General features: G+C 37.7%; 1 pseudogene; it reads right to left on the bottom strand.

Moving 5' to 3' along the window:
* Window positions 1–9,336: 9,336 nt before the first annotated feature.
* Window positions 9,337–12,657, bottom strand: LOC117029750 (cell division cycle 7-related protein kinase-like; annotated as a pseudogene).
* Between the last annotated feature and the right edge of the window lie 2,584 nt (window positions 12,658–15,241).

The raw sequence follows: 15,241 nt of genomic DNA, 5'->3' as shown, positions 1-15,241 counted from the left end.
AATGTGTGTGTGGGGACAGAGCCCCCAAAAAGCAGTTTCCAGGCTCTCGGCCTCACAGAGAAAGGTGCTGGCTCAGGTAGTAAATGGCCATCGACTGGGATCAAATGGCCATCAGCTGTGGCTAGTTGGCCATCAGCTGTAACCAGTGAGCCATTGGGCACTAATATAACTGCTGTGGCTAGGCTAGCAGAAAATGGGGGCTAGCAAGAAGATGGTGGCTGAGTCTGCAAGCGGCGCAGTGAGGGTTGAGAATTGTGTTGCTCCTGGTTCCTGTGTCTCCAACCCAGCCGCCAGTGAGAGTATAGTGGTGTGACTCCCCTACCTATGGCTCCGTGGGTGTTCCTTTTTGGCCTCACCATGTCCTGCGTTCTTGTGTGGGGAGTGGGACAGAGACCCCGCCTGACACCCCGCACGACACATGGCGTAATCGGCAGGATCCCCTGCATGACAGTGTGTAAGAGAGAATGCTTTGTTTCCTAACACTCTGTTTTATACTCTTATTCCAATTTCATATTTAATGGTTGAAGCTAATTTTTAAATTAATAAATGTCTGTGGTGTTCAGTATCTGTAGCATGCCATTCTGAAGTAATAGAAGCAATTTAGGACATTGGGATTTTATTTTTAAAAATCAATCCTTCATGAGATAAGATGAAATATCCATTTCATCTAAGTTTTAAAATTTATTGGCTTAAATTGTTCATAATATTGCCTTTATTAGCCTTTAAAATTTGTAGGATCTGTAGTGAGATTCCATCTCTCTTGACATCAATCATTTGTGTCTTCTTTTTTTATGTCTGAGCGGTCAGGTTAATGGTTGATCATTTTTTTAATATCAAATAACCAGTTTTTTTATTTCATTGATTTTTTTTCCTGTTTTCAATTTGACTGTTTTCTGCACTGATCTATATTATTTCATTTCTTATTCTTACCTGGAATTTAAGTTTAAATTGCTTATTCTTACCTAGAATTCATTTCTTATTCTTAACCTGGAATTTAAGTTGCTCCTCTTTTTCTAATTTCTTAAGTTAGGAAACTGAGGTCATTGATGTGAGATCTTCCCCCACTCCCAACATACGTGTTTAGTGCTACTAATTTACCTCCAAGTACTACTTTAACTGTATCCCATATATTTTGAAATGTTCATGATTTTAATTCAATTCAAAATACTTTCTAATTTCTCTTGCTTTTTTCTATGATCTATGGGTTATTTAGAAGCGTGTTAGTTTCCATATTGTTCCAATTTTCCAGATACCTTTCTGTTACTGATTTCGAATTCAATTCCATTGTGGTTAGAGAATATACTTTGTATGATTTGAATCCTTTTAAATGCATTGATATTTACAGTGTAGATTCTGGTCCATCTTGGTAAGTTTTCCATGTGTGATCAAAAAGAATGTATATGCTCTATTGTGCCAAGTGTTCTAAAACATCAGTTAGCACAAATTGGTTGCTGTTTAAAACTTCTTTATCCTTTCTGAATTTATACCAACTTGTTGCACCAATTATTGAGAGAAGATTAGTGAACTCTCCAACTATTATGTGAATTTTCCTGTTGCTCCTTTCAGTTCTATCAGTGTCATGTGTCATGTATTTTGAAGCTCTATTATTGTATGAATAAACATTTAGGATAAATTGATCCCTATATCATTATGAAAGAATTTCCTTAATCCTTGGTAATATCTTTGTTACAGTTTACTTTGTTTAATATTAATAGAGACACTCCAATAACTTTCTTTTGATTAGAGTCAACATGAGATAGATTTTGTCATCTTTTTACTTTTAACCTATTTGTGTCTTTATATATCATGTAGGTTCTTACAGACAGTATATAATTGAATTTTGTTTTTTATGTAAATTGACAATTTATGATTTTAATGAAGGAAGTGTTTAGACCAGTTATATTTCATATGATTTTTATAGCCTAAGGTTTAAATCTATCATCTTGCTATTTGTTCCATCTGTTCTACATTCCCCTTTTCCTTTCTTCTGCTGCTGCTGCTTTTTTGTTTTTTGTTTTTTGACTAAGTGAATATTTTCTTATTCCACTTTATTACTCTGTTGGCCTATTATCTGTAATTCTTTCAAGAAATTGTATTGATTGCTTTAGCAGTGGCTTAAAACAACAAATGTATTCTATTGGAAGTGTGAAGGACAATCTGTTTCATGCTTCTCTCCTAGCTTCTGGTGGTTGCTGGCAATCCTTGGCATCTCTTGTCTTGTAGATGCATTGCTTCAATTTTTGCTTCTGTGTCACATGGCATTTCACCATTTCTTTGTGGCTTCAAGTGGCCATTTTCCCTCTGTGTACCCAAATTTATCTTGTCTTATAAGGACACTGGTCATTAGTTAAGGGCTCATCCTAATTCTGTATACCTTATCTTAACCTGATTACATTTGCAAAGACTCTGTTTCCAAATAAGGACACATTCATAGGTGCTGGCAGTTAGAACTTGAAAATATATTATGGAGGGGTACAGGTCAACCCATAATAACATCTGTAACTTATTACAGTGTATCCTCAAGTAATATTATAGCACTTTACGTATGGTATAAGAATTTTACTACTGTATACTTTCCTTTTCTTTTCAGTCTTTGTTATTGTCATACATTTATTTCTACATATGTCGTAAAGCACACAGTACATAGTTATTGTTTTTATTTCAATAGTCATTTGTCCTTGAAAGAATTTTTTAAATAAGAAAATTTATATTTATCCACATATTTGCCAGCTCTAGTGCTCTTCATTCTTTTTATAGATCCATATTCTATCTGGTGTCATTTTCATTCTACACGAAGTATTCTCTTTAACATTTCTTAGAAAACAAATCTGGCGATGAATTCTTTCACATTTTGCAAGTCTAAAAAGTAGGCTTAGTTTTTAAAATTGTGGTGAAAAACACATAACATTAAGTTTACTATGTTAACCATTTTTAAGTGTATAGGTAAGTAGTGTTAAGTGTGTTCACAATGTTATGCAACAGAGCTCTAGAACTTCTTTATCTTGCAACACTGAAACTCTATCCACTAAACACTAATTACTTTCTAGCCTTTGGTAAACACCTTTCTACTTTCTGTTTATAAGAGTTTGATTACATTAAATACTTCATAGAAGTGGAATCATACATTATTTATCCTTTTGTGACTGGCTTATTTTATTAAGCATAATGTCTTTGAGCTTCATTCATTTTGTCACCTGTGACAGATTTCCATTCTTTTTAAAGGCTACATAGTATGCCAATGTATGTACTTCTGTATACCACATTTTCTTTATCCATTCTTCCATTGATGGACATTTGGAATGGTTCCACCAGTTGGCTATTGTGAATAATGCTGTGATGAACGTGAGTGTGCAAATAGTTCTTCAAGACCCTGTTTTGAATTCTATTGGATATATACCCAGAAGTGAGATTGCTAGATCAAAAGAAACCTTTGTCTACTGTTGGTAGGAATGTAAAATGGTGCAGCCACTGTGGAAAACAGTATGGAGGCTCCTAAAAAATAAAAAAATAGAAATACTTGTACACATTCTTGCCAGCATCAGTTATTTTCTGTTCTTTTGATAGTGGCCATACTGATGGGTATGAGGAAATACCTCATAGTGGTTTTGATTTGCATTTCCCTAATGGTTAGTGATGTTGGGCATCCTTTTATGTTCTTATTGGCCATTTGTGTATATTCTCTTTTTTTTTTCATTAGTTTCAGGTGTACAAAGCAACATAATAGTTAGATATTTAAACCCCTCATACAATGATAACCCACTCCCCAAGCTATTTCCCCTCTGACATCTTTTTAAAGGCTGTTACAATACCATCAAATATCTTCCTATGTTGTACTCCATGTCTCGTGACTATATATACCTATATGTTTAGTTATAATTGACACTCAATATTATTCTACTTCCGCTTCAGGTGTATAGCACATTGGTCAGGCATCTGCACAGTCTATGACATGATCCCCTGATAAGTCCAGGGCCAACTGGCACCTTACATGAGCTTTACAACATTGTTGATTATATTCCCCATACTGTATTAACTATCAACTTGTATTTCGTAATGCCTTCACCTTTTTCACCCTGACCCCAACCCCATTCCCATCTGTCACCCTGATAGATCTAGTACTTTATTGTCCCAGAGGCCCCTTAAACTCTCCTCAGTTCTTTGGATTTTTTTCTTTTTGCTCTTCTGGTTGGGTGTTTTCTGCTGCCTTATCTTCTACATCGTGGATTGGATCCTCTGCTTCATCTAATCTACTGTTGATTTCCCGTAATATATTCTTCATTTCCATTATTGTATCCTTTATTTCTGATTAGTTCTTTTTCATGGTTTCCATCTCCATTTTTATGAGATCATTGAGCATTCTTATAACCAGTGTTTGGAACTCTGCGTCTGATAGATTGCTTATCTCTGTTTCATTTAGTTCTTTTTCTGGAGCTTTGTTCTGTTCTTTCATTTGGGACATGTTTCTTTGTCTCCTCATTTTGGCTGCCTCCCTGTGTTTGTTTCTATGTATTAGGTAGGGCTGCTATGTCTTCCAGTCTTAGTAAGTGGCCTTATGTAGTAGCTGTGTTGTGGGGTTTAGTGGCGCAGTCTTTCTGGTCACCTGAGCCATCCCCTCCAAGTGTGTCCTTTGTGTGGGTTGTGTGTGCCTTCCTCTAGTAGTTGAGCCTTGGTTGATAATTGCACATCAATGTGACGTGCAATCGACTGATTCAGGGCTCACTTGTTGTAAGGACTGGCCTTGAGTATAGTGGAATGTTTGTTATGCAGGGGCTGATCATATAGAGCAGTATCTGCCTGAACAGGACTCTGGTGCCTGCCCAATCTACCCTGGGTGTGTCATACTTGGAGACAGGTAGGTGATGCTCCAGCTCGTTTTGAAGCTGGCTACTGGGGGCACCAGCCCCAGGACTACCTTGGAGGGGATCCGCCACAGCCTGTGTCCCACCTGAGGCAACCCAGTGGTAGCCATAAAGAAATCTGCAGATGTGTGCCACCTGTGCTGTGCTTGGAAGTGCCTTTAAGAGGCCAAGTGGCGAACCAAGGGTGGCTGCCACTAGTGCTGGCTTAGGGCTGCTCAGCCAGAGGTACAGGACACACTCAAACCAGATGCTGCCTGTCTGGGTTCTGCAAACCTTTGAGAGACCGTAGGAAAGTGCAGCTTGAGTCAAGGCAGGCAGTCTGCATGAGAATGACACTGAAAGCAGCCTGGGTGTGCCCTAAAGTTGGGCAGGGCCAGGTCTCAAATCGCCATGGCATGGCAAACTAATGGCGGAGACTCAGAAAAATGTGGCCACCTGTGTTCGCATAATGGGAAGGAGGCCTCAACAAAGAAACAATGGCTTCTGCCAGCTCCTCCATCCAGGAGAAAGCCACCTCTCCAGCCCTCATCCCAAGCCAGACAACTCAGTTCCCCACCCTTTGTCCCTGCCGCTTTTCCAGCTGCTGCCCCAGTGCTGGAGCTCAGAGCAAGTGATTCCACTGGTTGGTAAGTCCGCGTGCAGTCCCTTTAAGAGGAGCGCCTGTGAATGCAGCCTCACTATCTCACTCAGCCCAAATCTCTGCTGTTTTTCACAACCAAAAATTATGGGGACTTCTCTCCCTGGCATTGAAACCCTGGGCTGGGGTGGGGCTGGTATATCTTACTCCTTTAGGGGATGGGGGGACCCCCACAGCCAAAATAGCCCTCCTGATCTTTAGTGGTCACACATGGGTGTGGGACCAGCCCGTGCTGCATCTCTGCCTTTCCTTCCAGTCTGGAGGTGGCTTCTTTTGCCTGTCCTTAGTTGAAAGCCTTCAGTTGAGCTTGATTTTAGGTGATTCTCAATAACGGTTGTTTTGTAGATTAGTTGTAATTTTGATGTGGTTGTGAGAGAAGGTAAGCATAGTGTTTACCTACTGTGCCATCCTGGTTGTCTCCCTGTACTCTCTCTATGTTCATTAGTGTCTATTCAAGTTATTTGCCTATATTTTAATTGGATTATTTGTTGTTGTTGAATTGTAGAAGTTCCTTATATATTCTGGATATTAAATGCTTATCAGATATGTGACATGCAATTATTTTCTTCCATTCCATAGGTTGCCTTTTCATTCTGTTGATTGTTTCCTTGAACGTGCAGAAGTTTTTGTATATGGAATACGGAAAAGGTCCAACTTCATTCTCTTGCATGTGGATAACCAGTTTTCCAAACACTATTTATTGAAGAGAACGTCCTTTTTTACATTGTGTAGTTTTGCACCCTTTCAAAAATCATTTGGCCATATATGCAAGGATTTATTTATGGACTGTCTATTCTGTTTGATTGGTTAATATATCTATCTTTATGCCAGTACCACGTCATCTTAGTTACTGTTGCTTTGAAATATGTTTTGAATCAAGAAGTGTGAGGCCTCCAGCTTTGTTCTTCTTTTTAAAGAATGTTTTAGCTAGTCAGGGTTCCTTCAGATTCCATATGAATTTTAGGATATTTTTCTACTTCTGAAAAAAATGCCAGTGGAATTTTGATGGGAGTTGAGTCTGTAGATCGTTTGGGGTCATATGGACATTTTAACAATATTGAGTCTTACAATCCACAAGCATGAGGTGTCTTTCCATTTATTTGTATCTTCTTTAATATTTTTAGCAATGTTTTGTAGTTTTTAATGTATGAGTCTTTCACCTCCTAGGTTAAGTTTATTCCTAAGTATTTTATTCTTTTGATGCGATAGCAAATGGGATTGCTTTCTTAATTTTTTTTTTTTTAGAATGGTCATTGGTAGTGCAGAGAAACACAATTAATTTTTGTGTGTTGCTATTGTATCCTGCAACTTTGCTGAAATTGTTTTTATGTGTAACTGTCTTTGTCTGGATTTTTAGGTTTTTTTATAGACATGTGTATTAGCTCCTTCCAAGGAGATACTGGTGACTTGGAGTGCCCTCCAGAGAGAAGGTAGGGAGGTGTCTGCCAGCCTCCCCGGTCTCTGGGGAGGATTGCAATTAGCCCCTAGATGTGTTTTAAATTAGAATTGTGACCCTCAGGCAGCATCTTTTAAAGTGTGCAAATAGACCCCACTCAGGGAAAACTGGGAGGAGACATTTTTTGCCTGCTCTCTCAGCACTGACCCGTGGGGAAATAGCCGTAGCAAGTGCTCTGGTCAGTTAATAACTGCTTTTTTGTTTGCTATATTCTTGTGGGTTTCATGGATGACAAACCTGCTGGTTTTCAGAGGTAGATATTTTGGGGGCCCTTTCCTCAGGTGGAAGTCTTAAATATTGGGGGACTAGATGTTGGATGTAAACCTTTCTCTCCTCAGGTAGAAGCTAGGATTTTTGAGTTCCTCCTGACGATATGTCACTGTGTCAAGAGTGGGGTTTATGGTGAGATTGCATCTCAGCCTTTCCTACCCATTTGGTATATTTTCTCATTTGCCTGATGTGTATGTGTCACTCAGCTAGTTTCTGGATTTCTTTCAGAGGGGGCATTGCTTTGTGTGTAGCTGGAGATTCAGTGTGTCTTTGGGAGGAAGTGAGTTTAGAGCATCATTTGTCTCCACCTTGGACCAGAACTCCTTGAATCTGGCTTTATAGTTTTCATCAAGTTTAGAAATTTTTCCGCCATTTATATTTCAATTATTTTCTGCTCATCTTCTTCTTAGATACTTTCAGTTACAAGTATGTAAGATTATTCACTAATACTATGTTTACTTTTTATTAATCTTTTTAAATATAAAAGGATAACTATTACACATACAAATTCAAGAACATTCAAGTTTGTTTTTTTTAAGAGATTACAGAATGAGGAGACAGAGCAGATCAATTGTAATGGTATATAGATATATAGTGCCAAAAAAAGTATACACATTTTAAGAAAGGAAAAAACTGTATTAATTGTAATACTCAATATATACCGATAACAAAAGATGAATACAAGTCACATTGACTTCTGCAATTACAAGAGGTGCTCAAAGTGGTTACCATTAGTGTCCAGGCCCTTCTGATTATGGCAAACTACTGCTTGAGCAACGTTGACCAAAGTGTCCACTTGTATGCATTTTTTTTAGCAATTGAACAATTAACCTTCATCCTCGGTATATATACTATGCTTACCAGATTGAGTATGTAGAGATACTGACTTCAGTATTCAAAATAACAACATGAATTTGTATGTCCCGAAGCTGTTTATGACTACTAAATGGGAAACTTCTCCGCAGATCAACATCCCCAGACTTATTTCCCCTAGGAAGTTTGATATGCTGTCATTAGTATATATTATTTTGGAATGTAGTAACACATAAAGTTCTCTCTTTGGTCCTTTTCTACTTTGCCTACTTCATTATCTCTCTTCCTACCCCACCCAAGACTGGTAATCAACCTTCTTCGAGCAAGACCAGCTTAGTCGGGACAGAAGATAGAGATCCAAATGGCTCTAGGCTGAGGAAAAATCTCCAGTAATAGTTTTAATTCTTCATTCACTTTTCCTTTTAGCAGTTACCTAATTATACCTAAGATGGTGTGAAAACAAATATACATTCAGAGAAAAAGAAAAAAAAGTTGGACAATTAACCTTCACCTTGGTCCTGTGGTTTCCCTTTATCAACCAGTGTATGCATTATTTTAAGTTTGCAACTGTACACATATGCAATATTTAACTAAACACCCAGAAACTTTGTGGAGAGCACCATATAATTTCCAAGGAGAATGTGTAAGGTGAAGGTAGAGAGGGCAGAAAAATCAAGAGAGAATCCATTAAGGAAAACATGGCAATTCACACAATAAATGCTCTCACAAAATACTTTAAAATGGATAAGTTAAATTTTAAGTGGTATCCCCCCAAACATTTTCTCATGGTTTTAGTGCTCATCAAAGACATAATGTATGCCTCTAGGAGAGGAAATTATTTTTTTAACCTACAGAATGGTTAGCACATCAGTTCCAGGTTGAGTCTCCCAAAAGCACACATAGCTCATTGTTCGAAGCAACCAATAAAGTAAGCTTTTGGACTCATTTAATTCCTAAAACATCCATTAATTTTAAGACCTGCTCCTTGAACTCCTACGTACTAGGCTAATACTGCTCATTTTTCTGCGAATAGCAGTGACAAGTAATTAGGGAAACTAATGAGCTGATTTTCCTTTGGCAGATCTAACTCAAAGATCACATTGTTAATCCAAAGAACTATTCCAGGCATTTTAAGTAATCTTAATCCATATTTTAGAATCTGTCAAGAGAGAAAACACTAAAATTTTAAAATAAATCATGCATCTTGCCCTGGAGTCTAATCAAGATCTTATGGCTATGCAAAGAACTCTCTCACCCCAGCTTACAATATACAACAGCAAACATTAAATGAACAATAACAATCACAAATTCATTTCTTTGATAAAAGGATGCAACAAAGCTTCTTCTGCTGTTATTCTTGAAGCTGGATTAAGATCTAGAAGCTTATCAAGCAGGCCAGAAGCTCCATCAGGTACCTCTTCCCTACCTTCTAGATTGGTAGTATAAACATCAGAATGACCCCTACAGTCATTTCTGTTCCCTTTATACAGTGAATTCCCTGAGTGCTGTGCTAGAGATGTTTATATGAGGTGAGAAGCTTTATGGTGAGTCTTCTCTGAAAATGTTGGGTCATGAGAAGCAGGCCCTTGTATATCACTTGTTAATTTGGGAGTTAGAAGTTAGAATCTGTACCTCTGAGCTTCTCACAGAGTTTTAAGTCTTCTGCTGGGACTTCTTTTTTTTGTTTTTGTTTTTTTTCCTTGTAACAAATCTTTATTATTTGCTGCAGAACAGTATCTTGAAGGGATAGGAAAATTGCCCAAAGATAAACTCCATTTGGAGCTTAGGTGTAATGTTTTTTAAAATTTTTTATTTTGGTTTTAGGTGTACAAAACAATGTAATAGACATTTACAATCCTCACAAAGTGATAACCCCACCCCCCCAATCTACTACCTCTCTGACATCGTATATAGCTGTTACAATATCATTGACTATATTCCTTATGCTGTACTTTACATCCGTTTATATGTATGTATATATAAGTATGTATGTGTGTGTGTGTGTGTGTGTGTGTGTGTGTGTGTGTATATTTATAGTTGACATTCAATGTTATTCTACTTCAGCTTCAGGTGTACAGCGCAGTGGTCAGGCATCTACACAGTCGATGAAGTGATCCCCCTGATAAGTCCAGTGCCCATCTGTCCAGTACCTACATAATATTTACAACATTATTGATTATATTCCCCAGACTGTATTTCATATCACCGTGACTATATTGTGGTTACCAATTTGTGCTTTCTAATCCCTTCACCTTCTCCCCCATCCCCACCCCCTCCCATCTAGCAACCATCAGTTTTTTCTCTCTGTCTCTTGAGTCTATTTCTGTTTTGTTTGCTTGTTTATTCTGTTCTTCAGATTCCCCATATAAGTGAGATAATATGGTATTTGTCTTCCTCACTCTTATTTCACTTAGCGTAATATTGTCTAGGTCCATTCATGTTGTTGCAAATGGTAAGATTTCTTTCTTTTGTATGGCTAATACTCCACTGTATAAATATGCCAGTTTCTTTAGCCAATCATTTATTGATGGGCATTTCAGTTGTTTCCATATCTTGGCTATTATGAATAACACTGCAGTAAACATAGGGGTGCATATATTTTTTTTCGAATTAGTGTTTTGGATTTCTTTGGATAAATACCCAGGAGTGGAATTGCTGAGTCATAAGGAAGTTGTATTTTTAATTTTTTGAGGATCCTCCATACCATTTTCCACAGTGGCTGCACCAATTTGCAGTCCCACCAACAGTGCACTAGTGTTGCCTTTTCTCTACATCTGCACCAACACTTGTTGTTTGTTTGTGCTGGGACTTCTTTGCTTCCAAAATGGATTTGCCAAAAGTTTTTGCGGCCTGAATAATTTCTCTGGATACACGAATTGTCGTAACTTGAGCCAAAGCAATTAAATCATCAATTGCTTTATAAAACATATCAACCACTGAGCAAAGAAAGGAATGTGACACCTGCAGACCACATGGTCAATTGCTGTAGTTTGGGGCACTTTGTCAAGATCTCTGGTGCTCTGAGTCCTGGTGTACTTGACTTGTTGCTGACTTGAAAGGCAATATGGTACATTTTATCTGCTGCTTAAGAGTCACAGGTCAGGCTAGCTGAGGAACAACTGGTAATTTTCATCATCACTCTACTGTTCATAACTTTTGTAGAAACAGCCTTCCTTTTTGCTGCTAACTTTCTAGATAGTCTGACTGCTTCATAGGTTTCACTCAGGGCTCTCATATGAAATGGAGCTGTGTATTTTGAAATTTCTTTCTCCAAAAACAGAGTCCTGGGCAGAAGGGCCTATAGATCCCTCCTTTCCATCTTTTCCTTGTTTAATCTGAATTTGTGTATTTGTGGAGAGTCTTTTAACAAGTTTTTGTGGTGGGCTGCTGATCTAACTCCTTAGGTGCTGCTGGGCCACTCAGTGAAAACTTGTTTCTGGTGATTAGATGGGATGCGTTTTGTGAACATCTTTCCTGCTGAGTTTCAGACAGGACGAATTTGAGAAGCTCTATTTTCGTATCATGGGTTCCTTGGGCCAAACCAAAGTTTACTAAGGCATACTTTTCCAGGTGCCTCATATATATATGTGTGTGTATATATATATATATATATATATATATATATATATATATATATATATATAAAAGAAATTGCTGGGCTTCACCTCACAGTGAACAGTACCAAACCAATGAATGATTTCAAAGCTTTGAACAGATTAAACATACTCCTGTACTTCTTGAAAGGAAAGAGAATTCATGACGGCTAACAAAAGGACTCATGCTCCAGATACGGCATAATGATCACCACATGGTCATTCTCCCCAAAGCAGTATTAACTCCCAGGACACTGTCTGCCCACCAGCCACTGGTAGGCATTGGAGCTCAGCTTATGGAATAACCTGTTGGAATTAAGTGTTTTAGGGTACTTTTCTCTTCTGGTCATGCTTGTAACTGCTGTGGTCAAATAAACAGACCAGACAGTGCCTTCTCCAATTTTGTCCTTAATCTTCACATTACCGAGCTATGGTCTAGCTTCATAAAGCTCCTCAATATATCTTTTGTAACACCTCGTAGTTTCAAATTCTGCTCGTGTTTTGAACGAGTTATCCGCCTGCAATCGGTCATACAGGGAAAAGCCGTAGGTTTATCCACCTGACTCCCCAAAGAGCCTCCATCACAAAACAACTGGGATGCAAAATGCTAGCTAAGGGGTCATGTCCACAGGGAGCAAAGCAGCTGTGAAAATTAGAAGAGGTTTAAGGGAATGTGACTTCTGTTAGCTCTCCAGAGGCCTGGGTCTCTGCCTCCAAGAGCGCCCCGCCTAGCCAGTCTTACAAGTTTTATTTTGAAGTTTATATTGCTGTATCTTCAAGTTCACTATCTTTTCTTTTGCTATGTCTAATGTTGGGGAGACTTTGTTTCTTTAGTGAAGCCGGTGGGGTTCAGAGCTATCAAGATTCAACTATTTGTGTTTATTAATGTTAGTGTGACTGTGTTTGTAGGGATAGGATGATGACTGTAGAGGAATATGGTTATTTATCTTTGGAAGAATCTTTTCTTTCTTTTCTTTTTTAATGAGCCTTAGGAGGGTGAATGAACAAATTCAGCCATACCAGTATCATGATTATATCATTTCTTCATTACATGACTGCTTAAACTTGGAAATTCAAATACTGAATATACACAACACAATACAATCGTACAAAATAAGGGAGATAATCAATACAATGCATTGTAAGGTATGCGATGCGATGCACTACAATACAAAAGCAGGAGAAAATACGGGTAAGGTGGTTGGGGGAAATGGAGAAGAAAAGGCAAAAGAGGAAGGAAGTTCTCACAGTAGGGACTACATTTTAGTCATTGTTGTACATCCATTAGGAAAACAGCCAATGTAAACACATTTATAGGTACCTCCTATATGCCAGGTATGGTTCTATATCCTTTAATCTTTATAACTTAACTGCAAAGCAGTTATTAGTATGTCTTAAGAGGAAACATATCGTGTTTCCCTGAAAATAAGACCTAGCTGGACAATCAGCTCTAATGCGTCTTTTAGAGCAAAAATTAATACAAGACCCGGTATTATATTATATTATATTATATTTTATACCCTGTTTCCCTGAAAATAAGACCTAGCCGGATTATCAGTTCTAATGTGTCTTTTGGAGCAAAATTTAATATAAGACCCGGTATTATATTATATTACATAAGACCCGATCTTATAGTAAAATAAGACCAAGTCTTATATTAATTTTTGCTCCAAAAGATGCATTAGAGCTGATGGTCCGGCTAGGTCTTATTTTTAGGGACACAAGGTAGTCAAAAAAGGTTAGATAAATTGTCCAACATGGTACAATGCCTTTCATACACTAGGTCTTGAATCAATATTAGCCGAATAAATGAATACATAGTCATTCAAATGAAAGATATTTTATGAATTTTCTCTGCTTCTTTATAATCTTTCCTAGAAAGATGCTAAACTCATAACTACAAGCTAGGGAAAGGCCCGTGTATTCAGTAATAGCAACCATAATAACGGCACTAACACATAGAGACTTCTTGTTTGATTTACATATGTTAACTAACTTAATCTTGATAACACTGTTAGGTAGATACTGTCTTTATTCTTCATTTTACAGGTGAGGAAACTGAGGTGCAGAGAGACGAAATAGTTTGTTCAAAGTCATCCTGTTAGTAAGTAGTGAAGCCAGGATTTGAACCTTGAAAGTGGAGCCTCAGGTTGTACTTGACACCTCTGAACAGTCTTGCCTCTAGTTCCTTGCTGCCTTTCTTTACCGGGGTTCACCTCCAAGTCTCTTCACCTTGGGCTCAGATCCAGATCAAGGTTTCCCTAATTTCTCCTTTCAGGCCTTACAGTCACTTTGGCAAGCACTGCTTTCCACAGCCAAAGAAAAATATTGATAGAATTCCCAGCTTTTTCTGTTGCAGAAAAGACAAATTGAAGTCATAGAGGAGGGTATAAATCTCTTCAGCTTTCAGATGGCAGGGGAGGTGAACGTAAGCCAACCTTTCTGTATTTCCCAGATTACTACCTCAGCATATGAAGAAATAAAATACCCAGAATTTATAGAGCTTCTACAAATCAAATGGACCAAAGACATGAACAGAAAATTCGCAAAAGAAAACAAGACGCCAGTAGCTTTATTTAAAAATCAACTTTAGCTAGATTCATTTTTGTTTTATTCTTTCTTTTGCCTTGAGATTGGCAGACTTTAAAAAGATCGATGTGGCTGAAGCTGAAGTAGGAGAAAAAAATGTGAGGAGCTGAGGGACAGTGAAAAGGTAGTGGAGTTGATCGGTTATAGGTTCTGGTGACGCTGGAGCAATGCTGGAGCTGTGGTATAAGAATGAAATGATCCGGAAGGACAGGAGGTAGTGGTCAGAAGTTAGGATTTTAAAATTGAGAATGTGGAGAATTTGAATTTATTGATGACAGTCTAGAGCAACACAGTACAATAAATTTATGAGTCAGATAGGTAATTTTAAATTTCCTCATAGCCCCATTAAAGTAAAAAGCAGGTGAAATTAATTTTAATGTAACTTATGTAATTAAGCCAATGTACCCAAAGAATAACATTTCAACATGTAATCAAAAGATTATTCATGAGATAGTTTACATTCTTTTGTACATAGTAAATCTTCAAAACTTGATGTGTAATTTTACGATCATGACACATTTCCATTTAGACTATTCACATTTCAAATGCTCATTAGCCGCAAGTGGCTGGTGAGTATTAGATTGGACAGTACAAGTCTAGAATATGACCACAGGAGTAAGTGGTAGGGTGGAGAGACCAAAGTGTTGGCAAGATCACCTATGTGAATACTGGAATTATCAAGAACATCATTGTCACTAAAAAGAACATATTAGATCTATATGCTATAAGTTGGAAAGATCTCTAAGACATATACACTGAAGGGAAAGTTAATTTCCAGCTTAATATGTATGGATAATACAATTTATTTAAAAAATGTTACGTTACCAAAGAATACTGCAAGGAAAAGAGGCATGGTAACTTGGTAGTGGTTACCTCTGGAGAATGGAGAAATAGAATGGAGTGGTGTGAAGGGAGCATTTTCAAGTCTTGCTCTATGTAGCAAGTGGATACACACACACACACACACACACACACACACACACACACACACACTTTGGATCATTTAACTGTCTCACAATGAGAG

This window comes from Rhinolophus ferrumequinum, chromosome 11, assembly GCF_004115265.2.
Source record: "Rhinolophus ferrumequinum isolate MPI-CBG mRhiFer1 chromosome 11, mRhiFer1_v1.p, whole genome shotgun sequence".
In the NCBI taxonomy this organism is placed as follows: domain Eukaryota; kingdom Metazoa; phylum Chordata; class Mammalia; order Chiroptera; family Rhinolophidae; genus Rhinolophus; species Rhinolophus ferrumequinum.
Note: the sequence above shows the minus strand (reverse complement) of the source record. Positions and strands in the feature narration are given on the sequence as shown.